Genomic DNA, 25,819 nt, shown 5'->3' on the forward strand with positions numbered 1-25,819 from the left:
GATATGACATAATCGTCTGGTAGGTGATATTATTACCTAGGAAAAGCACAGTCTTCTGATCCAATGCAGTTGTCAGTTTCTGCTTTTGAGTCAATGGAGAGAGTCAATGGAGAGAATGCCTCTCTAGCTAATGATTTTCTATTACAGTGTATGTGAATGAGAAAAAAAGTAAGTAGCATGGTGGCTCAGTGGTTAGCCAGAAACCACTAGAGTCCTGGGTTCGAATCTAGCTAAGGACAATGCAATTTATATATATAGTTATGATGTTAGAATGAAAATGGTGGATTAAGGCTCAAGCTACAGTTCTGATACCAATACAAGCTAGTTTTCATGGATGTAACCATGTTCCTCCATTGACCATCACAAAGCCAACAAGGCTTTCACCTTAGCATTTGTGCACCTTAATTATGTTTTCTTGAATTTCCACTTGTAAATCAATAAATACATTTTCCAGCACTGGGAGAGACAGGACACTACTATGGTCACTGGCTGAGTGTACATTTCCAGTATCCAAAAAACTTGGAAAACTCCTTTATAGTAATGGATGTGGATCCATATCCTTACTAGATTGGTTAATTTTGGGCTACTACTGAGAATTTAGTTTTTTGCCATCCCAGTGACCTGATATCTGTCTGTGGCAGATCAGGAGACGCTGTTCATAGTATTTAAGGAAAAGGAAGGGGCAAAGCCTAGGTGGAAGCCAAGGTCAGGGCTGGCGGAGTTTGGGTGCAAATGGAGAACCAGGCAACAGGTCACGACAATCAGTACAGGTTTGAAGGTCAGGTAGTAAGCTGCTCCAGCATTGCAATCTTTAGAGACATGTAACCAACTGTTTGAGTTATATTGCGAGCTCAATATTTTATTTCCACCACTTGTGTGTTTATCCCTAAACCCTTACAATTCTGATTCTCGGACCTTGTTGTCTTGGACAACAGGTCGCTTAGATTCCTGAATGATCACATACAGGTAGTCCTCGACTTATGACGTTGATCCGTTCTTACGCGGCGTTGTAAACCGAATTTCGACATAAGTCGGAGACATACGTAACTGTCCGTAACTGACCATACGACGCCGCGTAGGAATGGATCAACATGATTTAGTGTGCAGGGACTAAGACTGTACCATATACAGTACAGTACAGTCTTCCTTGGTTCTGAGCTGCTGCACACTAAATCACGTACTGTACAGGGAGAGCTGGCATCTTGTATTTATGCTGGAGCTGACTTTTTTTCATAGGAATGCATTGGCCAGCGTTGATTGGCCAGCGTACAGAATTCGGCCAACCAACGCTGGTTCTGCCGGAGGCTCGTCTGTGAGGAGGCGGAGTCTAGTATCGAACCACAATGGAGACTGCTGCGGACCGATCTTAGACTCCGCCTCCTCACAGACGAACCTTCGACAGAACCAGCGTTGATTGGCTGAATGCTGTACACTGGCCAATCAACGCTGGCCAATGCATTCCTATGAGAAAAAGTCATCTCCCGCATAAGTGCAAGCTGCCAGCTCTCCCAACTAGCAAGGACCTACTCCCTCACGTTGTAACCCGAGACCGTCGTAGCTCGAGGATTACCCGTATTGGGACGATGTAATTTTGTAGCACCTCATTCCGTAGACGTTACCTTATACGAAACAGGAAACAGTTAAGAGCTAAAGACTTGGCGTTGAATATTGCGGCCGATGTCCACTAGATGCTGCTGTTGTATAAAGATCCTTCGTCTTCCCACCATGCTTAACAATGACTAATTTACCTTTGATACATGTATGTATATAATTAGGTATTTCAAGAAATGAAGTGAGTTTACAATTGCTAATTGGACATTTCTAATGAGCTGAATTTCAGTTAAAGATCACCCGACGCAATCTGACAAACTTTCATAACTATAATAATTTCACACTCACCTCCGCCCCTCATTTAACTGTCACATGTATATTTTTCTTTTTTGCATATTGCTTCCTGTCATTTACATTGTGCTTTTGTTATGTGCAACATTCTGTTCTAACTCGACATCCTTTTGTTTTTCTAGCAATGTCTCTGCCGCACTGTAAATTATAAGGAAAATGATTGCGATATTGTGATTGAGGGCAGGCCAATTCACATACCTTTTTATTAACAAAGGCTTAACAATGTAAAATTAGTTGGCAACGAAGAAGAGTTTAGGAGCAGACAGATGAAGATAGGGAATAAACATGTTAGAGCTATTTATACCGGCATTGTCGGAATTTTTTTTTTTCTTGTGACACAGCAACAAACTTTCTGTTTTCGCTTATGTCTTAGTTAGTGGAATTCTGCAATGCTTGTTATTCTTCTTTGTGTGTCTCTAACACTCGCAATCCTTATTACGTTATAATGATCAGAATAAAAAACATAGACTGTCAAACCTAAGACCATTTTGGTAAATTATATGTATACACAGTCCAGTCATATGAATGTGACCAGCGCCTACGTTTGACGTCAATGTTAAATAACCAATGGCAGAAGGAACGTGTCATCAGCCATCTGGGTGCACTCATCATTGTGAAAGGTACGATGGATCAACACAAGTATGCATCTATCCTTGCGGACCATGTTCACCCTTACATGCGAAATGATGATGGCAACTACCAGCAGGACAATGCGACGTGTCATAAAGCTCGCAGTGTACGTGCGTGGGTGGAGGAGCACCAGGATGAGTTTACCGTACTCCCTTGGCCAGCAAATTCCCAATCGAGAACCCAATCAAGAATTTGTGGGACCACCTTGATCAGGTTGTTCGCACCATGGATACTCAACTGAGTAACCTAGCGCAGCTGGCCACGAGACTGGAGTCGGCATGGCTCAACATCCCAGTAAACATCATCACATCATCCCCTCTCTTCCTGCACGTCTGGCAGTGGTCCGATCTGCCAAAGGCTATTCAGGATATTGACAGGTGGTCACATTAATATATATATATATATATATATATATATATATATATATATATATATATATATATATAATGAGGGTAACATAGGGTACGCTAAAAAGCCAGTCTATCTTGCCCAGGTTATTTAAATACAAGGCCAGAGTAGTGAGCTAAGGCTTTGCCCTTGGTGAAGCAAACTTTGCTATTATGGTCTGGCGGAGGTTCCTGCATTGTGACCTTCACTGATCATTAAAAACAACCGGCATTGGCATTAGGAAATTGTGGTGCCTTTTAGGCTCCTGCTGGCTGTATTAAGAGGTTACATTGAAGATTATTGTCTAAAATAGGTCTGACCTGCAGCCTCCAAAAAAAGCCAAGCGAAGATTACACATGCTTAAGGTACTTTGCTAGCACGGCCACCTTCCAGCAAGGTCACAGTTGTTGGGCTCACACTGATCAGACATTGATATTTCATGAATCTTCCACCTATCTTTTTTACTAGACCAGACCATGAAATATGATAATTTTCCTAATATGTTTTCTCTTCTGATTGCAGATTGTTTGTTATGTTTTCTGTACATGGTAATGAAGGTGGCCATCTTGCTGTTAAGGGAATTCATGGAAATACCTGGAACATGGAACAATGGAACCTCTAGGCTAGACGTTCATTTACTTTTATGGGAGCGTGTTGTAGGCATGCTCTGTGTCCTGTGCTGTGGTCATTGTGGAGGGAGGGGAGAAGGTGAACTGTTATAGGATCTGTGACTGTGAATGAGTTATTGTGAATGATGTGATCACCTGATATCTATATCTACCAAATATTTTTATTGTAATACTGTCTGTGATGATAATGACATGATTGCTGAAAACTGATCTCTACAAAACAGGAAGTGTCAGGAACTAGCAAATATCAGGAACTGCAGGAACTAGCTGACAACCGAGAGCAGTAAAACTAGCTGACAGATCACAGGCACCCAAATGTCTTCACCAGCATCAGATGCAATGTCGGATGGACTTGTGCTAAATTTAGGGACCTAAGACATCACCACAGAAACAAGAAATAAATGCTCTAGTAACTGAAGTCAAAACAGAACCCAAAATATCTAACCAGGAAGATCAGAACAAGGAGAATAAATCAGGAGAGTGAATGTCCAAGCTAAAAGTCAGTCCGAGAGGTAACATTAGAGCCACAATCATGAGATGTGGATTTCCAGTTACAAGCCAAAGGTCAATATAGATCAGACCAACACAAATGATCAGCATATGGAAGGAACGCTAAGTACAAACAAATAGCAGACACCTGGCTAAGGAGGAAGAGGGTTTAAGTATTCTTCCTTATGTGCTAATTGTATGAACCTAGAAGAACTCTGAACACTACAAATGCTTCACAGATTGACTTGGTAACCTTAAAGCAACAGCAGCTAAATTGAGACAGAGCACTGTCAGAAGAGACTGAGCACAGGGACTCGTAGTACTCCCCCTGCATTCTGCAAATCCATTTATTGAGGCACCAGGGAACCCTCACCAATAAGTAAGAATGTTTACCTAATGCAGTGAATGCATTGTGAAAAGTTTTCTTTCCCCACATAACCACCTTAACTAAGATCTGCATTGCAACGCTCCCTCAGTTTATTGGCAACCTTTGCATTATTATAGGAAGTAATGGGCAAGATAGTAGACTCCTTAGACAGGTGAAGATTCTCCTGGAGAATCATTGAAAATGGCAGTGTGTGGGGGGGTTCTACAAAATCAATATATTTTATGGAGGGCACTCTTATCATGAATTAGGCACTTCCAGGGATATAACTTGAGGGGTGCAGGGAGTGCAGTTGCAGTGGGCCTCGGGAGCCTTAGGGGGCGCATAAGCACTGGCATCAGTATTGGCATTGCAGCTTCCATCTGGCCCATAAACCAAGGAGACCCACAGATTACCCTAACCACACTAAGGTGGATTAAACTCCATGGTACCCATAACCATCCCTATCAAGAATTCGCTGTAGAGATGAGTTAGTTACAAGACTTTAGTTACGCCACTGGGTGCTTCCTTTGGCGCCCTTGTCTTGGCTCAGGTGGAAGTCCTTCCCACATCTCGCCCTTACACAAATGTAGCAGGGCCGGCACAAAAACGCCACATGTGACTATTTTAGTTTGAATTGCTGCTACTTATTACTATTTTAGTTCCAAAAGTAACTAAATGGTTGCAAACCACTGATTTATGACTATCTAACACTACAAAAGTGGCTCAAATTCCCCCATTGGATTCATTAAACAAGTTCAAAGAGGGCCTGGATGCCTTTCTCGAAGAGAACAGTATTACAGGTTATCGATTCTAGATTTTATGGACATGTTGATCCAGGGTTTTTATACTGACTGCCAGATTGGAGTCGGGAAGGAATTTTTTTTTCCCTGAAATGGGGCAGTTGGCATAAGCCTCATGGATCAACACTGTAGGGATTGTAGGGTTGTAGGTTGGAATTGATGAACTGATGTCTCCATACAACCTCATCTACTATGTAACTATGTCTCTTTTCGATAATCATGGCCCCATTGTTCTACAACTGATCATGATATCACAAAACATCCTTTGGTACCATCCTCAGCCCTGCTACCCTGTCAAACATAACTCAGCTACACCTCTTTACGCCATAGTTCTAACATATTATTCTATCCAATATACCTTACATCTCCTTTAATGTTTACTTAATGTTATTTGTGTGTTTTAGAATTTGATAATCCAAAGAGAAACAAATGCAATTGGGAGAAATAATCTGATTGTTATCTTCTTTGAGATGCTAAGGGTACAGTATGATGATATAGTTGTACATTCCGCTTTCATCTGTAACCTTTGAAATAAATTGGAATATCCTCTCCCTCTACTTTAGCACAACTACTCACATACACACTGGGAGATCATAAACAATAATTCCAGAAAGGTCACTCATACAGGACGAGCTTGCAGCTTACAGCAATGATTGCACATGACTATTAAAAGGTCAGGTTTTGTGAATCATATTTTTTGCATTAGAATATATTGCAGGTAGCATCCCTGTATAAGAGTAAATTCACATTTAAAACATTCATTCGGTTGGATTTGTGTTTTCTGGCTAGCTATTGAGCTGGACTTGTATGGATGTAGAGTAATGCATTGCATGTGACCGTGTTCAGGATTTACAATGTGTAGATTTGGTTAAGAGATAGGCAATGTCACTTTTGCAGAAGTCGATAGGGGATAGGAGAGTTGTCAGCTGTGGATAGTAAAACAGCATAACTCTGCATGTGTACAGTGCCATAGTGGTCTTTGCATTGGTAAAACGATAGAAAAAAGTGGCACATATGCATAGACCATAATACCTAGCAATTTTTTTTTTTTTAAATGGCAGTATGTCAATGATACCTATAGAAATGCTGGTGTTTACCATATAGGTATAATAGGGGATAAAGTCTGCAGAGGAAATCTCTATGAGAAATTTGCTGCATTTTTTTTGCCGTGGCTCGCTATGTTGGGTCTTAGCCTTAGTAAACCTTTTGTAGCTTATATATGATAGAAATTATTGGTTAACATTTAGTCATGAGTCATTTTACTGTGTAAGCGGCCATTTTCTCGTGGCCTGTGGTCATGCGCAGTCTGCTCTGTCCAAGGCCAGGGGCCTAGAAGTCTGAAACCTGCACTGGAAGAAAAGGATGAAGAGGACGTTCCTGACGAAGATGCAGGCGGCGCTGGAGAGAGTTCTCTGGCAGCATTGGGGACGCTCCCAGTACTGTTTGAGCACTGGGGTCCGCCCCCAGTGCTGCGAGAGAACTAATAAGCATGCCGACAAGAACTGGGATTCCTATGGAACAGGGGCGCAGAGAAGACAACAAAAGGTAGGAGAAGAACAGCCTTTCTTAAGGCTATTCCGATGTGTTACTAAGAAAAAAATGTGTTTGTATGATAGGATCCCTTTAACTTGAGATCGTCTGGCTGCTTGTTCAATACATTGCACTACCTATGTAGTTTATGAATTATACTACCTGTCATTTACTGACAAGAATTCTATTGCATAAAGGCATTGGACCCGGCAATCTCATTTGCAGAGGTACCGATGCTTCCAGGAGGGAGTCCCCTTCCTCCAAAACACTATAGCCACTGCTATTGAACATGGCATCTAAGGTTAAGTTCACATGGTGGGGCAGATTTTGGCACCGAGAGTGACGCGGGGAGTCTCGTCACTCTCGGGTCAAAACCCGCCTGCCACGACTGTTGCGGCTTCCGAAAGTCGTGGCTTCCCCCACCGGAGCAGGCTCAAATGAATGTACCGACCTCGGAGGTTGCTGCCGCCAGGAGAATGCCGCAGCTCAATGAGCCGCGGAATCCACCTGAAGAAAGGGCAGATTATGGCGGGGACCACCATTTTGAGGGGGTGGATTATGACGTGGATTAGGCACCATAATCCGGCCCCTTGGTGCCCGTGTGAATGGGCCTTTAGGGGTTAAAGAGGACCTTTCACCTCCTCGGGCACATGTGGTATAATACAACACTAGAAAGCCGACAGTTCGCTGAATTCAGCGGCTTTCCCGTTCTGTGCCACCGGTGAAGAGCTATCAGTGCCGGTACCGTAGCTCTTCAGTGGCAGACTGTCAGAAACGCCCCTCCTCACGGTAGCGTCTATTGCGCTGTAATGTGAGAGGGGGCATTCCTTACCGCCCAGCAATGACACTGAGTGGTGAGGAGCGCCCCTCCACTATTCCTGATAGTACTTGTTCATAGACAAAGCGTTCCTCACTGCTCAGCGCCATCGGCACCGATAGCTCTTCAGCGTTCAGTGTTCCCACTTAAAGTGAGCAATGGTCGCCCATGTGCACTATTACTCCATTCATTCTCAGGGGAGTACATTGCCCAGCAATCTTTGTCAGTCGCTTACAACTTGAATGGAGCAATAATACATATGCACGAATGCCAATTTGTTATGATACAAAAATCATCACTTTTGTTTTGGCCTGTTTTGTTTTGTTTTTCACATTCACTCAGGCATTTGTTGTTCACTCTTCTTTATATATATATGGGTTTATATATTTTTGCTGTTTTGGTATGTTTGGCACTTCAGCTGATTTAGTACATTTTTACATGCCACATTCTCACCTGCTCATTTAGTGTGGACACTTCAGCTCCTCCATTTATTATTATTTATGTTTACATGTTTGTGTATTTTTATATTAATAAAATTTATATATTTTTGATATATTCTTTTTGGTCCGGGTTTTTTGTTTTTTACACCTCTAGTTACATGTCTATGGCCAAATATGTGAACTGTACACACACACACATATCCATAAAACCTGTAATGCTATTTACAGTAATAACCGTAACGAAACACCATAAAGGTGAATATTTTATACAGTAATATACCGGCCAATCATTCACGGTTACTAATCAAGATCGCGACCTAGTTACCAATAAAGAACCTTCCCAATTAGTTAATGAATGCAGATCATTGTATTGTATAATGTAATGTGTGACTGGTGCGAACAATTATTAATTATTAATAACCAGCTCCATAATCTAATCTGTTTACTTAATATCATTGTCACCAGCTTTGGCGCTAGGTGCACGGCATATTTTATTTCTAATTAAAACGGAATAAAAGCTTCCTGCTGACATCATCTGCTCTAATTGTATTTAATATGAAATAATCTCCATGCATAAGAGTTGTAAACGTTTCCATGATTTTTATATCTAGAGGAACGCGTTTCCAGCTGTTCGGGTCTCCTGCATTACATTACCTGTGTGGGTTTGTTGTGTTCTAATTGTGTAATAATTGTTTCCGCGCATTAAAAAAAATATTTAAATGTTGCGCATTAAACCGACTATATTACCGGAATGTATAGACATATTTACAGTAAAACATATCGTTGGGGAGCATAAGGTGACGCGGTTTGCTTTTTATAAAGTTTCATTTGTTTCGGAAGTTTTAATTCTATAACATGTTTATCTTCCTATACTGTGTTATGATGTGCTGTCTTCAATTGACTACATTAAAGCTAAGGCCCCACATAGCGGGCTGCAGCCCAAAGGGGTTACGGGAAAACGCGTTGGTAACGCATTGTGGTTTTTCTCGCAGCGCTTTACACAAAAAATTTTCTTTTGTGGCATTTGTGCTTCTGTTTTACCTATAGGGAAACTGCTAGGTATAATTGATATGCTGCGATTTCCAAAAACTGGAAACCGACGCGTTTCCGCTGTATTTAATTTTCTAGGGATTGCTAGAATCCCATCTGTTTTGCAAGAATGGTGTGTTGTAGAGATGAGCAAACACTGTTCGGATCAGCCGTTCCGAACAGCACGCTCCCATAGAAATGAATGGAAGCACCTGGCACGGCGACCGGCTGCCAGCAAAGTGTACGTGCCAGGTGCTTCTATTCATTTCTATGGGAGCGTGCTGTTCGGAACGGCTGATCCGAACAGTGTTCGCTCATCTCTAGTGTGTTTTTTTGAAAAATAGCAGTGTTCACGCTACATGGGGCCCTAGCTTAAAGGGGTTTTCTAGGATTTATTAATTGATGACCTATCCTTGTGGTCATCAATTGAAGATCCTTGGAGGTATGACACCCAGGACCTCTGTGAATCAGCTGGTTGAAGAAGCAGAGGTGATTCCTGATATCACCATCATTACTGAAATGACGTGATCATAGCTCAGTGCCATTCAAGCTGCAAAACCAAGTACTGCCACTGTACAAATATACAGGACTTTTTTTTTAAATGTAGATTGTGAGCCCCACATGGAGCTCACAATGTACATTTTTCCCTATCAGTATGTCTTTGGAATATGGGATGGAAATCCATGCAAACACGGGGAGAACATACAAACGCCTTGCAGATGTTTTTTTTCCCTTGGTGGGATTTGAACACCAGGACTCCAGCGCTGCAAGGCTGCAGTGCTAACCACTGAGCCACCGTGTGGTCCCTATATATAGCACTTTCACCATTAAATAGGAAACAGCATTGGCATTAGTCGCATGCAAGATTCAAATAAGAATATAGAGAGGGAGGTATGTGTATATTTTTTAGAACTCAAGGGTAATAGATAAATACACTTAAAGTACAACTTTTATTAGCCAATAGAGATGAGCGAACAGTGTTCTATCGAACTCATGTTCGATCGGATATTAGGCTGTTCGGCATGTTCGAATCGAATCGAACACCGCGTGGTAAAGTGCGCCATTACTCGATTCCCCTCCCACCTTCCCTGGCGCCTTTTTTGCTCCAATAACAGCGCAGGGTAGGTGGGACAGGAACTACGACACCGGTGACGTTGAAAAAAGTAGGCAAAACCCATTGGCTGCCGAATACATGTGACCTCTAATTTAAAAGAACAGCGCCGCCCAGGTTCGCGTCATTCTGAGCTTGCAATTCACCGAGGACGGAGGTTTCCGTCCAGCTAGCTAGGGCTTAGATTCTGGGTAGGCAGGGACAGGCTAGGATAGGAAGGAGAAGACAACCAACAGCTCTTGTAAGAGCTAAATTCCAGGGAGAAGCTTGTCAGTGTAACGTGGCACTGACGGGCTCAATCGCCGCAACCCAGCTTTCCCAGGATCCTGAATGGAATACACTGTCAGTGTATTCCCGTATACCCGATATATACCCCGATACCCGTTCCAACGGTGTGCCCCCCCACCTTCACCCCAGAAATACCCTGCAAGTCCCCTAGCAATAGAATTGGGGCTATATACACCCACAATTTTTACTACTGGTATACAGTGCCATTGTCTGACTGGGAATTCAAAGAATATATTGGGAATACAAATACCCTCATTTCTTGCTACTGCCATATAGTGCCAGTGTCTGACTGGGAATTCAAAGAATATATTGGGGTTACGTGCACCCACAATTTTTACTACTGGTATACAGTGCCATTGTCTGACTGGGAATTCAAAGAATATATTGGGAATACAAATACCCTCATTTCTTGCTACTGCCATATAGTGCCAGTTTCTGACTGGTAATTCAAAGAATATATTGGGGTTACGTGCACCCACAATTTTTACTACTGGTATACAGTGCCATTGTCTGACTGGGAATTCAAAGAATATATTGGGAATACAAATACCCTCATTTCTTGCTACTGCCATATAGTGCCAGTGTCTGACTGGGAATTCAAAGAATATATTGGGGTTACGTGCACCCACAATTTTTACTACTGGTATACAGTGCCATTGTCTGACTGGGAATTCAAAGAATATATTGGGGTTATAAATACCCTCATTTCTTGCTACTGCCATATAGTGCCAGTTTCTGACTGGTAATTCAAAGAATATATTGGGGTTACGTGCACCCACAATTTTTACTACTGGTATACAGTGCCATTGTCTGACTGGGAATTCAAAGAGTATATTGGGAATACAAATACCCTCATTTCTTGCTACTGCCATATAGTGCCAGTTTCTGACTGGTAATTCAAAGAATATATTGGGGTTACGTGCACCCACAATTTTTACTACTGGTATACAGTGCCATTGTCTGACTGGGAATTCAAAGAATATATTGGGGTTATAAATACCCTCATTTCTTGCTACTGCCATATAGTGCCAGTTTCTGACTGGTAATTCAAAGAATATATTGGGGTTACGTGCACCCACAATTTTTACTACTGGTATACAGTGCCATTGTTTGACTGGGAATTCAAAGAGTATATTGGGAATACAAATACCCTCATTTCTTGCTACTGCCATATAGTGCCAGTTTCTGACTGGTAATTCAAAGAATATATTGGGGTTACGTGCACCCACAATTTTTACTACTGGTATACAGTGCCATTGTCTGACTGGGAATTCAAAGAGTATATTGGGAATACAAATACCCTCATTTCTTGCTACTGCCATATAGTGCCAGTTTCTGACTGGTAATTCAAAGAATATATTGGGGTTACGTGCACCCACAATTTTTACTACTGGTATACAGTGCCATTGTCTGACTGGGAATTCAAAGAATATATTGGGGTTATAAATACCCTCATTTCTTGCTACTGCCATATAGTGCCAGTTTCTGACTGGTAATTCAAAGAATATATTGGGGTTACGTGCACCCACAATTTTTACTACTGGTATACAGTGCCATTGTCTGACTGGGAATTCAAAGAGTATATTGGGAATACAAATACCCTCATTTCTTGCTACTGCCATATAGTGCCAGTTTCTGACTGGGAATTCAAAGAATATATTGGGGTTACGTGCACCCACAATTTTTACTACTGGTATACAGTGCCATTGTCTGACTGGGAATTCAAAGAATATATTGGGGTTATAAATACCCTCATTTCTTGCTACTGCCATATAGTGCCAGTTTCTGACTGGTAATTCAAAGAATATATTGGGGTTACGTGCACCCACAATTTTTACTACTGGTATACAGTGCCATTGTCTGACTGGGAATTCAAAGAGTATATTGGGAATACAAATACCCTCATTTCTTGCTACTGCCATATAGTGCCAGTTTCTGACTGGGAATTCAAAGAATATATTGGGGTTACGTGCACCCACAATTTTTACTACTGGTATACAGTGCCATTGTCTGACTGGGAATTCAAAGAATATATTGGGGTTATAAATACCCTCATTTCTTGCTACTGCCATATAGTGCCAGTTTCTGACTGGTAATTCAAAGAATATATTGGGGTTACGTGCACCCACAATTTTTACTACTGGTATACAGTGCCATTGTCTGACTGGGAATTCAAAGAGTATATTGGGAATACAAATACCCTCATTTCTTGCTACTGCCATATAGTGCCAGTTTCTGACTGGTAATTCAAAGAATATATTGGGGTTACGTGCACCCACAATTTTTACTACTGGTATACAGTGCCATTGTCTGACTGGGAATTCAAAGAATATATTGGGGTTATAAATACCCTCATTTCTTGCTACTGCCATATAGTGCCAGTTTCTGACTGGTAATTCAAAGAATATATTGGGGTTACGTGCACCCACAATTTTTACTACTGGTATACAGTGCCATTGTCTGACTGGGAATTCAAAGAGTATATTGGGAATACAAATACCCTCATTTCTTGCTACTGCCATATAGTGCCAGTTTCTGACTGGGAATTCAAAGAATATATTGGGGTTACGTGCACCCACAATTTTTACTACTGGTATACAGTGCCATTGTCTGACTGGGAATTTAAAGAGTATATTGGGAATACAAATACCCTCATTTCTTGCTACTGCCATATAGTGCCAGTGTCTGACTGGGAATTCAAAGAATATATTGGGGTTACGTGCACCCACAATTTTTACTACTGGTATACAGTGCCATTGTCTGACTGGGAATTCAAAGAATATATTGGGGTTACGTGCACCCACAATTTTTACTACTGGTATACAGTGCCAATTTCTAACTAGGAATTCAAAATGCGCAAGGCTCCCGGAAAGGGACGTGGACGAGGCCGTGGGCGAGGTCGGGGGAATGGTTCTGGGGAGCAAGGTAGCAGTGAAGCCACAGGGCGTCCCGTGCCTACTCCTGTGGGGCAGCAAGCATTGCGCCACTCCACAGTGCCAGGGTTGCTTGCCACATTAACTAAACTGCAGGGTACAAACCTTAGTAGGCCCGAGAACCAGGAACAGGTCTTGCAATGGCTGTCAGAGAACGCTTACAGCACATTGTCCAGCAGCCAGTCAGACTCTGCCTCCTCTCCTCCTATTACCCAACAGTCTTGTCTTCCTTCCTCCCAAAATTCCGAAGCTTTACAGAACAATAACCCAAACTGTCCCTGCTCCCCAGAGCTGTTCTCCGCTCCTTTCATTGTCCCTCAACCTGCCTCTCCACGTCACGATTCCACGAACCTAACAGAGGAGCATCTGTGTCCAGATGCTCAAACACTAGAGTCTCCTCCATCTCCGTTCGATTTGGTGGTGGATGACCAGCAACCCACCCTCATCGACGATGATGTGACGCAGTTGCCGTCAGGGCATCCAGTTGACCGGCGCATTGTGCGGGAGGAGGAGATGAGACAGGAGTTGGAAGAGGAAGTGGTGGATGATGAGGACACTGACCCGACCTGGACAGGGGGGATGTCAAGCGGGGAAAGTAGTGTGGATGTTGAGGCAGGTGCAGCACCAAAAAGGGTAGCTAGAGGCAGAGGCAGAGGTCAGCAGCTTAGGCGAAGCCAGGCCACACCCGGAATCTCCCAAGATGTTCCAGTTCGTACCCAGCCCCGAAAAACTCCCACCTCGAGGGCACGTTTCTCGAAGGTGTGGAGTTTTTTCAAGGAATGCGCCGAGGACAGATATAGTGTTGTCTGCACAATTTGCCTCTCGAAATTGATTAGGGGCTCTGAGAAGAGCAACCTGTCCACCACTTCAATGCGCCGTCATTTGGAATCCAAGCACTGGAATCAGTGGCAGGCAGCAACGGCAGGACAAAGGCCGCCTGCCGTTCACGCCACTGCCACTGCCTCTGCCACTGCCTCTGCCTCTGCCACTGCCACTGCTGACTGTGCTGGCGATGCACTCCAGAGGACGAGCCAGGACACCACTTCATCTGCCTCCGCCACTTTGTTGACTTCTACCTCATCCTCCCCTGGTCCTGTCTTATCTCCTTCTCCTGCACCATCAAAGGCACCATCAGGCGTTTCTTTACAACAACCCACCATCTCTCAGACATTGGAGCGGCGGCAGAAATACACTGCTAACCACCCACACGCGCAAGCCTTGAACGCCAACATCGCTAAACTGCTGGCCCAGGAGATGTTGGCGTTCCGGCTTGTTGAAACTCCCGCCTTCCTGGACCTGATGGCAACTGCGGCACCTCGCTATGCCGTCCCTAGCCGTCACTACTTCTCCCGGTGTGCCGTCCCCGCCTTGCACCAGCACGTGTCACTCAACATCAGGCGGGCCCTTAGTTCCGCGCTTTGCACAAAGGTCCACTTGACCACCGACGCGTGGACAAGTGCATGCGGACAGGGACGCTACATTTCACTGACGGCACACTGGGTGAATGTAGTTGAGGCTGGGACTGCTTCCCAAACTGGCCCGGTGTACCTCGTCTCCCCGCCTAACATTCCTGGCAGGGACACGAGAAGAACACCCCCCTCCTCCTCCTCCTCTACCGCCTCCTCCTCCGCCACCGCCTCCTCCTCCGCCACCGCCTCCTCCTCCGCTGTTAGATTGACCCCAGCTACGAGTTGGAAACGTTGCAGCACTGGCGTTGGTAGACGTCAGCAGGCTGTGCTGAAGCTGATCAGCTTGGGGGACAGACAGCACACTGCCTCCGAGGTGAGGGATGCCCTCCTCGATGAGACGGCAATATGGTTTGAGCCGCTGCACCTGGGCCCAGGCATGGTCGTTTGTGATAACGGCCGGAACCTGGTAGCAGCTCTGGAGCTTGCCGGACTCCAACATGTTCCATGCCTGGCCCACGTCTTCAACCTAGTGGTGCAACGTTTCCTAAAGAGCTACCCCAATGTTCCAGAGCTACTGGTGAAAGTGCGGCGCATGTGCGCCCACTTTCGCAAGTCGACAGTAGCCGCTGCTAGCTTAAAATCTCTCCAGCAACGCCTGCATGTGCCACAACACCGGCTTTTGTGCGACGTCCCCACACGCTGGAACTCAACGTTTCAGATGTTGAATAGAGTGGTTGAGCAGCAGAGACCTTTGATGGAATACCAGCTACAAAACCCTAGGGTGCCACAAAGTCAGCTGCCTCAGTTTCACATCCATGAGTGGCCATGGATGAGAGACCTTTGTGACATCCTACGGGTCTTTGAGGAGTCCACAAGGAGGGTGAGCTCTGAGGATGCGATGGTGAGCCTTACAATCCCGCTCTTGTGTGTTCTGAGAGAATCCCTGATTGACATCAGGGATAACTCAGATCACACAGAGGAGTTAGGGATAGCATCCGATCCGTCACAGCTGGAGAGTAGGTCCACACATCTGTCCGCTTCACTGCGTTTAATGGAGGAGGAGGAGGAGGAGGAGGAGGAAGAAGAGTTGTCCGATGATGTGATGGTGATACAGGAGGCTTCCGGGCAACTTCGAATCGTCCCATTGTTGCAGCGCGGATGGGTAGACATGGAGGATGAGGAGGAAATGGAGATTGAACTTTCCGGTGGGGCCAGAGGAGTCATGCCAACTAACACTGTGGCAGACATGGCTGAGTTCATGTTGGGGTGCTTTACAACCGACAAGCGTATTGTCAAAATCATGGAGGACAACCAGTACTGGATCTTTGCTATCCTTGACCCCCGGTATAAAAACAACATCTCGTCTTTTATTCCGGTAGAGGGGAGGGCCAATCGCATCAATGCTTGCCACAGGCAATTGGTGCAGAATATGATGGAGATGTTTCCAGCATGTGACGTTGGCGGCAGGGAGGGCAGTTCCTCCAGTAGGCAACCAAGTTCTCACCGGTCCACACAAACGAGGGGCACACTGTCTAAGGTCTGGGACACCTTGATGGCACCCCCTCGCCAAAGTGCCGCCACGGAGGGTCCTAGTGTCACCAGGCGTGAGAAGTATAGGCGCATGTTGCGGGAATACCTTTCCGACCACAGCCCTGTCCTCTCCGACCCCTCTGCGCCCTACACGTATTGGGTGTCGAAGTTGGACCTGTGGCTTGAACTTGCCCTATATGCCTTGGAGGTGCTGTCCTGTCCTGCCGCCAGCGTCCTATCTGAGAGGGTGTTCAGTGCAGCCGGTGGCATCATCACTGACAAGCGCACCCGTCTGTCAGCTGAGAGTGCCGACCGGCTCACTTTGATAAAAATGAACCACCACTGGATAGAGCCTTCATTTTTGTGCCCACCTGTGTAAAGCACCCCAACATGAAACTCCATGTCTGTACTCAACCTCTCCAATTCCTCCGCATCCTCATACTCATCCACCATAAGCGTTGCACAATTCTGCTAATACTAGGCTCCCTCCAACATGATTTCCCCCAACTCTGCTGGTTAGAGGCTCCCTCCACCCTGATTTCCACCAACTCTGCTGGTTAGAGGCTCCCTCCACCCTGCTTTCCCACAACTCTGCTGGTTAGAGGCTCCTTCCACCATGAATTTGCCAAAACTGGGCTGTTTAGAGGCTCCCTCCACCATGAATTGGTCCAAACTGGGCTGGTTAGAGGCTCCCTCCACCATTAATTGGTCCAAACTGGGCTGGTTAGAGGCTCCCTCCACCATGAATTTGCCCAAACTGGGCTGTTTAGAGGCTCCCTCCACCATGAATTTGCCCAAACTGGGCTGTTTAGAGGCTCCCTCCACCATGAATTGGTCCAAACTGGGCTGGTTAGAGGCTCCCTCCACCATTAATTGGTCCAAACTGGGCTGGTTAGAGGCTCCCTCCACCATTAATTGGTCCAAACTGGGCTGGTTAGAGGCTCCCTCCACCATGAATTTGCCCAAACTGGGCTGTTTAGAGGCTCCCTCCACCATGAATTTGCCCAAACTGGGGTGGTTAGAGGCTCCCTCCACCATGAATTGGTCCAAACTGGGGTTTTTAGAGGCTCCCTCCACCATGAATTGGTCCAAACTTGGCTGTTTAGAGGCTCCCTCCACCATTAATTGGTCCAAACTGGGCTGGTTAGAGGCTCCCTCCACCATGAATTGGTCCAAACTGGGTTTTTTAGAGGCTCCCTCCACCATGAATTTGCCCAAACTGGGCTGTTTAGAGGCTCCCTCCACCATGAATTTGCCCAAACTGGGCTGGTTAGAGGCTCCCTCCACCATGAATTGGTCCAAACTGGGGTTTTTAGAGGCTCCCTCCACCATGAATTGGTCCAAACTTGGCTGTTTAGAGGCTCCCTCCACCATGAATTGGTCCAAACTGGGGTGGTTAGAGGCTCCCTCCACCATTAATTGGTCCAAACTGGGCTGGTTAGAGGCTCCCTCCACCATTAATTGGTCCAAACTGGGCTGGTTAGAGGCTCCCTCCACCATGAATTGGTCCAAACTGGGTTTTTTAGAGGCTCCCTCCACCATGAATTTGCCCAAACTGGGCTGTTTAGAGGCTCCCTCCACCATGAATTGGTCCAAACTGGGCTGGTTAGAGGCTCCCTCCACCATGAATTTCCCAAAACTTGGCTGTTTAGAGGCTCCCTCCACCATTAATTGGTCCAAACTGGGCTGGTTAGAGGCTCCCTCCACCATGAATTGGTCCAAACTGGGGTTTTTAGAGGCTCCCTCCACCATGAATTGGTCCAAACTTGGCTGTTTAGAGGCTCCCTCCACCATGAATTGGTCCAAACTGGGGTGGTTAGAGGCTCCCTCCACCATTAATTGGTCCAAACTGGGCTGGTTAGAGGCTCCCTCCACCATTAATTGGTCCAAACTGGGCTGGTTAGAGGCTCCCTCCACCATGAATTTGCCCAAACTGGGCTGTTTAGAGGCTCCCTCCACCATGAATTTGCCCAAACTGGGCTGGTTAGAGGCTCCCTCCACCATGAATTGGTCCAAACGGGTTTTTAGAGGCTCCCTTCACCATGAATTGGTCCAAACTTGGCTGTTTAGAGGCTCCCTCCACCATGAATTGGTCCAAACTGGGTTTTTTAGAGGCTCCCTCCACCATGAATTTGCCCAAACTGGGCTGTTTAGAGGCTCCCTCCACCATGAATTTGCCCAAACTGGGCTGGTTAGAGGCTCCCTCCACCATGAATTGGTCCAAACTGGGGTTTTTAGAGGCTCCCTCCACCATGAATTGGTCCAAACTTGGCTGTTTAGAGGCTCCCTCCACCATGAATTGGTCCAAACTGGGGTGGTTAGAGGCTCCCTCCACCATTAATTGGTCCAAACTGGGCTGGTTAGAGGCTCCCTCCACCATTAATTGGTCCAAACTGGGCTGGTTAGAGGCTCCCTCCACCATGAATTTGCCCAAACTTGGCTGTTTAGAGGCTCCCTCCACCATGAATTTGCCCAAACTGGGCTGGTTAGAGGCTCCCTCCACCATGAATTGGTCCAAACGGGTTTTTAGAGGCTCCCTTCACCATGAATTGGTCCAAACTTGGCTGTTTAGAGGCTCCCTCCACCATGAATTGGTCCAAACTGGGGTGGTTAGAGGCTCCCTCCACCATTAATTGGTCCAAACTGGGCTGGTTAGAGGCTCCCTCCACCATTAATTGGTCCAAACTGGGCTGGTTAGAGGCTCCCTCCACCATGAATTGGTCCAAACTGGGGTGGTTAGAGGCTCCCTCCACCATGAATTGGTCCAAACTTGGCTGTTTAGAGGCTCCCTCCACCATTAATTGGTCCAAACTGGGCTGGTTAGAGGCTCCCTCCACCATGAATTGGTCCAAACTGGGTTTTTTAGAGGCTCCCTCCACCATGAATTTGCCCAAACTGGGCTGTTTAGAGGCTCCCTCCACCATGAATTGGTCCAAACTGGGGTGGTTAGAGGCTCCCTCCACCATTAATTGGTCCAAACTGGGCTGGTTAGAGGCTCCCTTCACCATGAATTGGTCCAAACTTGGCTGTTTAGAGGCTCCCTCCACCATGAATTGGTCCAAACTGGGGTGGTTAGAGGCTCCCTCCACCATTAATTGGTCCAAACTGGGCTGGTTAGAGGCTCCCTCCACCATTAATTGGTCCAAACTGGGCTGGTTAGAGGCTCCCTCCACCATGAATTGGTCCAAACTGGGGTGGTTAGAGGCTCCCTCCACCATGAATTGGTCCAAACTTGGCTGTTTAGAGGCTCCCTCCACCATTAATTGGTCCAAACTGGGCTGGTTAGAGGCTCCCTCCACCATGAATTGGTCCAAACTGGGTTTTTTAGAGGCTCCCTCCACCATGAATTTGCCCAAACTGGGCTGTTTAGAGGCTCCCTCCACCATGAATTGGTCCAAACTGGGTTTTTTAGAGGCTCCCTCCACCATGAATTGGTCCAAACTGGGCTGGTTAGAGGCTCCCTCCACCATGAATTGGTCCAAACTGGGGTGGTTAGAGGCTCCCTCCACCATTAATTGGTCCAAACTGGGCTGGTTAGAGGCTCCCTCCACCATGAATTGGTCCAAACTGGGCTGGTTAGAGGCTCCCTCCACCATTAATTGGTCCAAACTGGGCTGGTTAGAGGCTCCCTCCACCATGAATTTGCCCAAACTGGGCTGTTTAGAGGCTCCCTCCACCATGAATTTGCCCAAACTGGGCTGGTTAGAGGCTCCCTCCACCATGAATTGGTCCAAACTGGGGTTTTTAGAGGCTCCCTCCACCATGAATTGGTCCAAACTTGGCTGTTTAGAGGCTCCCTCCACCATTAATTGGTCCAAACTGGGCTGGTTAGAGGCTCCCTCCACCATGAATTGGTCCAAACTGGGTTTTTTAGAGGCTCCATCCACCATGAATTTGCCCAAACTGGGCTGTTTAGAGGCTCCCTCCACCATGAATTGGTCCAAACTGGGGTGGTTAGAGGCTCCCTCCACCATTAATTGGTCCAAACTGGGCTGGTTAGAGGCTCCCTCCACCATTAATTGGTCCAAACTGGGCTGGTTAGAGGCTCCCTCCACCATGAATTGGTCCAAACTGGGTTTTTTAGAGGCTCCCTCCACCATGAATTTGCCCAAACTGGGCTGTTTAGAGGCTCCCTCCACCATGAATTGGTCCAAACTGGGTTTTTTAGAGGCTCCCTCCACCATGAATTGGTCCAAACTGGGCTGGTTAGAGGCTCCCTCCACCATGAATTGGTCCAAACTGGGGTGGTTAGAGGCTCCCTCCACCATTAATTGGTCCAAACTGGGCTGGTTAGAGGCTCCCTCCACCATTAATTGGTCCAAACTGGGCTGGTTAGAGGCTCCCTCCACCATTAATTGGTCCAAACTGGGCTGGTTAGAGGCTCCCTCCACCATGAATTTGCCCAAACTGGGCTGTTTAGAGGCTCCCTCCACCATGAATTTGCCCAAACTGGGCTGGTTAGAGGCTCCCTCCACCATGAATTGGTCCAAACTGGGGTTTTTAGAGGCTCCCTCCACCATGAATTGGTCCAAACTTGGCTGTTTAGAGGCTCCCTCCACCATTAATTGGTCCAAACTGGGCTGGTTAGAGGCTCCCTCCACCATGAATTGGTCCAAACTGGGTTTTTTAGAGGCTCCCTCCACCATGAATTTGCCCAAACTGGGCTGTTTAGAGGCTCCCTCCACCATGAATTGGTCCAAACTGGGGTGGTTAGAGGCTCCCTCCACCATTAATTGGTCCAAACTGGGCTGGTTAGAGGCTCCCTCCACCATGAATTGGTCCAAACTGGGGTGGTTAGAGGCTCCCTCCACCATGAATTGGTCCAAACTTGGCTGTTTAGAGGCTCCCTCCACCATTAATTGGTCCAAACTGGGCTGGTTAGAGGCTCCCTCCACCATGAATTGGTCCAAACTGGGTTTTTTAGAGGCTCCCTCCACCATGAATTTGCCCAAACTGGGCTGTTTAGAGGCTCCCTCCACCATGAATTGGTCCAAACTGGGTTTTTTAGAGGCTCCCTTCACCATGAATTGGTCCAAACTGGGCTGGTTAGAGGCTCCCTCCACCATGAATTGGTCCAAACTGGGGTGGTTAGAGGCTCCCTCCACCATTAATTGGTCCAAACTGGGCTGGTTAGAGGCTCCCTCCACCATGAATTGGTCCAAACTGGGCTGGTTAGAGGCTCCCTCCACCATTAATTGGTCCAAACTGGGCTGGTTAGAGGCTCCCTCCACCATGAATTTGCCCAAACTGGGCTGTTTAGAGGCTCCCTCCACCATGAATTTGCCCAAACTGGGCAAACTGGTTAGAGGCTCCCTCCACCATGAATTGGTCCAAACTGGGGTTTTTAGAGGCTCCCTCCACCATGAATTGGTCCAAACTTGGCTGTTTAGAGGCTCCCTCCACCATTAATTGGTCCAAACTGGGCTGGTTAGAGGCTCCCTCCACCATGAATTGGTCCAAACTGGGTTTTTTAGAGGCTCCCTCCACCATGAATTTGCCCAAACTGGGCTGTTTAGAGGCTCCCTCCACCATGAATTGGTCCAAACTGGGGTGGTTAGAGGCTCCCTCCACCATTAATTGGTCCAAACTGGGCTGGTTAGAGGCTCCCTCCACCATTAATTGGTCCAAACTGGGCTGGTTAGAGGCTCCCTCCACCATGAATTTGCCCAAACTGGGCTGGTTAGAGGCTCCCTCCACCATGAATTGGTCCAAACTGGGTTTTTTAGAGGCTCCCTCCACCATGAATTTGCCCAAACTGGGCTGGTTAGAGGCTCCCTCCACCATGAATTGGTCCAAACTGGGGTTTTTAGAGGCTCCCTCCACCATGAATTTGCCCAAACTCTGCTGGTTAGAGGCTCAATCCACCCTGATTTTCAAAACAAATGTTGGTGCCAACCTCAACTTACTACAAGGGCCAAATTCACTGCTGGTGACAAGCTCTCCTCACTGCAAGTGCCAAATACACATGTTTCAAGGTGTTTTCCTACTGTCAGAGAGGTGGTATTGAGTGTGTAAAGTGTGTAGTTGTTAGGCTGTGATGTTGGGGTAATAGAGGGTCTTTGGTGTGTTAGATGCCCCCAGACATGCTTCCCCTGCTGTCCCAGTGTCATTCCAGAGGTGTTGGCATCATTTCCTGGGGTGTCATAGTGGACTTGGTGACCCTCCAGACACGGATTTGGGTTTCCCCCTTAACGAGTATCTGTTCCCCATAGACTATAATGGGGTTCGAAACCCGTTCGAACACACGAACATTGAGCGGCTGTTCGAATCGAATTTCGAACCTCGAACATTTTAGTGTTCGCTCATCTCTATTAGCCAACTAAAAGATAAAACTAACAACTATCTTAAAATGTTGTGGTTAGCACACATATGGGCTCAGGTGTTTGTGAGATGTTTGGATGTGATTCCTGAACAACACGGATATAACTCCACCAGTATCTAGCCCTGTGCACACTTCTCATAGCAGGGAAAACTGGGAGTACAGCACAGTAAAGGAACACACATACTCTAGATACCTCTTATGCTGGGTTCACACCAGCGTCTCTCTTATGCAGAAGACGGAAACCTGTCATGCCGAGTCCGTCTGTGAGCGCCTGTGAGCGTTTTATGCTCTCCGCGGCTAAAACGTTTTTTTTTTAAACCAGACACAGAGTCCTGCATGTTCTACTCTGTGTCCAGTTTAAAAAAACTGGTTTTGCCACGGAGAGCATAAAACGCTCACTGGCACTCACGGCTGGACACTTTTCAAATGAATGGGTTTGAAAGATGCCAGCAGGTTTCCGTCTCCTGCTCAGTTTTGTGCAGGAAACGGAAACCTGCAGAACGGAGTCCCGGGCGCTTATGTGAACGAGCCCTGAGTCAGTAAAAGACCTACTCCACTGTCTAACTGACTCTAGACTTAAGGGCCTACATTACACCCTCATATCTAACCTGAGTAGGAAACATACACACAACACCAGAATTTAGACTGGTATGCGCACACACTAATTGAGCCCCTAATTGAACATATTGTTAGCTCATCAGAGGCAGAACTGAGTGGCTAAATAATCTGGATACACTCTTTCAATCCTCAGATTATACAAAATGTGTATCGAGCATTTTTTGTGTCAGCCCGGATGGCCGTAACATGTAGCTGCTATTAGTCACATGCAAGATTCCACAAAGTGCAAAGTTTCGAGAAAGGGGTAATTGGGGGGTACCACAGAAATGGTTGAACCTTAAGGGACATAGCAAGCGAACTGAATTACCTAATATCGACAGTGGCCTATGTGATTACGAAGTGGGAGGTGAACGATGATTGTCGGCATGTGCCACAAGTCGGCAGACCCCCGAACCTGGGAGATAGAGACCGACGAGTGCTGGCCAGAGGAACTGCACCCAAGCGATGGCTCACATACACCAGGAGTTTCACCAGGCATCCGGGAGTATTGTGTCCAGTGGCGTAACTACCACGGCAGCAGTGGTAGCAGCTGCCACAGGGCCCGACACCTTAGGGGGCCCGGGCCCCCTCACTAGTTAATATGCCAAAAAAATAATAATAAATTTTACTTTTTGAGGCCCGAGGCTACCTGAGATATCGGGTTCCGGGTGGTGGAGAGTCTCCGCATGCGTCCTGACGGTGGGAGAGGGGCGGAGACATCGTGCAGGAAGAAGATAGAGCCGGGGGATGGAGTGAACAGTGCTGAGGACTTATGGAGAGTGAGTGCAGACTGGTGAGTTTAACCCATGTGTGCAGGGCAGGCTGTCAGCACACAGTACTGTGCTGGCAGCTGCCTGCTGCCTAGGGATGAAGGGGTTATTACAGTACATAATACTGTGCTACAGGGGACACTATAGGGTATAATACTGTGTGCAGGGGCTACTATAGGGCATAATACTTTGTGCAGGGGCCACTATAGGGTATAATACTGTATACAGGAGCTACTATAGGGTTTAATACTGTATACAGGAGCCACTATAGGGTATAATACTTTGTGCAGGGGCCACTATAGGGTATAATACTGTTTGCAGGGGCCACTATGGGCCATAATAGTGCCTGAAGGAACGTGGGGGAAAAGGGGTGGTCGGTCGGGGTCTTTGGAGGGGGTTCAAAGGTTCACCACGGGGCCCCGCCATTCCTAGTTACGCCACTGATTGTGTCTCTCCATACCATCCTTAAGAAAGCATCTGCAACTATTGGATATGAAGAAATGTTGTTTTTCTATTCTACCACAGGTGTTCAAATACTTATTAGTAGACAGTGTATATACTTTATAACAGTATATTCCATATAATGGTAAGCGTATGCGTATACAATTATAGTAAAATAACTGCATAAATATATCATTCTGGTAACCGAGTAGTCCCAGACTTTTCCCAGTGCCTGTCTGGTGGCAGGTTTTCCACATTGTCCTCTCTGTTGTAGAATAATTAGGAAAACATCAGTTAAATTACATTAATCCATCCCGAGCTACTTAATTCTGCTGGCCATTGTTATACCGCTGTGCATAAATGGTTTATAATAATCTTATGAACTGGATACTTTGGGAATATTAATAAAGAATGGCTTCTGTAACACCTGAGTTGCTGACGCGCTGTTTTCGTGCAGACATCTCTATGCTATAGCCATATACATTACTAATTAGTCCTGAATAGAATAATTAATATTCACACATTCTAAATAGATAAAAGACTACCTGCTACGAAACCTATTAGCACATTAGCCTTGTTTTATTTCTATAGGATAGCGCTTAGCATAGTGTTAGGTACTTTTCCTTGTAATCATTCGGAAACTTTTTTTTGACGCTGCCTTAACCCCTTAACCCATTAAGGCCGGGGTCCCACATAGCGATTTTGCTACAGCGATTTACGGAACCTGCAAAGTAGATGGGATTCTGGCTAATCCCATCCACACATTGCAGAAAAAAATCTGAATTGGAAATGCTGTGATTTTAAAAAACGCTTGAGTTGCAGCTAAGGTTGAGTGATCGGGATCGGATAAGATTAGATTCTAATCGGCGATCGAGTAAATTTCACGATCGCGATCGGAATTCCAATACTGATCTTTTTAGGCGGGATCGAGGTCGGAGATTATTTCCCACAATGTTTCGCTACTGTCCAAGCATAGTGGGAAAAGCTAACAATGTTAGCTAGGTCCCATAGGAATGAATGGATGCAGCCAGCACACAGCCTGTGCCGGCGTCCGGCCGCTTAACCCCCCGCGTATAAGTATAATATGGACAGAAGGTCTGCGAAGGAAAATTGCGGACTTTCTGTAAAAAGCGCTGTTAAAAAAACCATGATGCGTTTCCGCTGCAGTTTTTTGCACTGCGGTTTTTGGCTGTGGTTCACAACGCGGGGCCTTAGCCTCATACTGTCCCTAATATAGACCTCAAGGATAAAAAAGAGTTTTTATTCCTTCTTCATTGCCTTCTCTCAAAGCCTATAGCTTTTTTATTTTCTTTCAAAATAGTCATATTCTGGCTTGTTTTTTTTTTAAGGGGGATGAGCTGTATTTTTCAATGGCACCGTTTTGGAATACATATAACT

Source organism: Leptodactylus fuscus, chromosome 9 (genome assembly GCF_031893055.1).
Source record: "Leptodactylus fuscus isolate aLepFus1 chromosome 9, aLepFus1.hap2, whole genome shotgun sequence".
NCBI classification, from domain to species: domain Eukaryota; kingdom Metazoa; phylum Chordata; class Amphibia; order Anura; family Leptodactylidae; genus Leptodactylus; species Leptodactylus fuscus.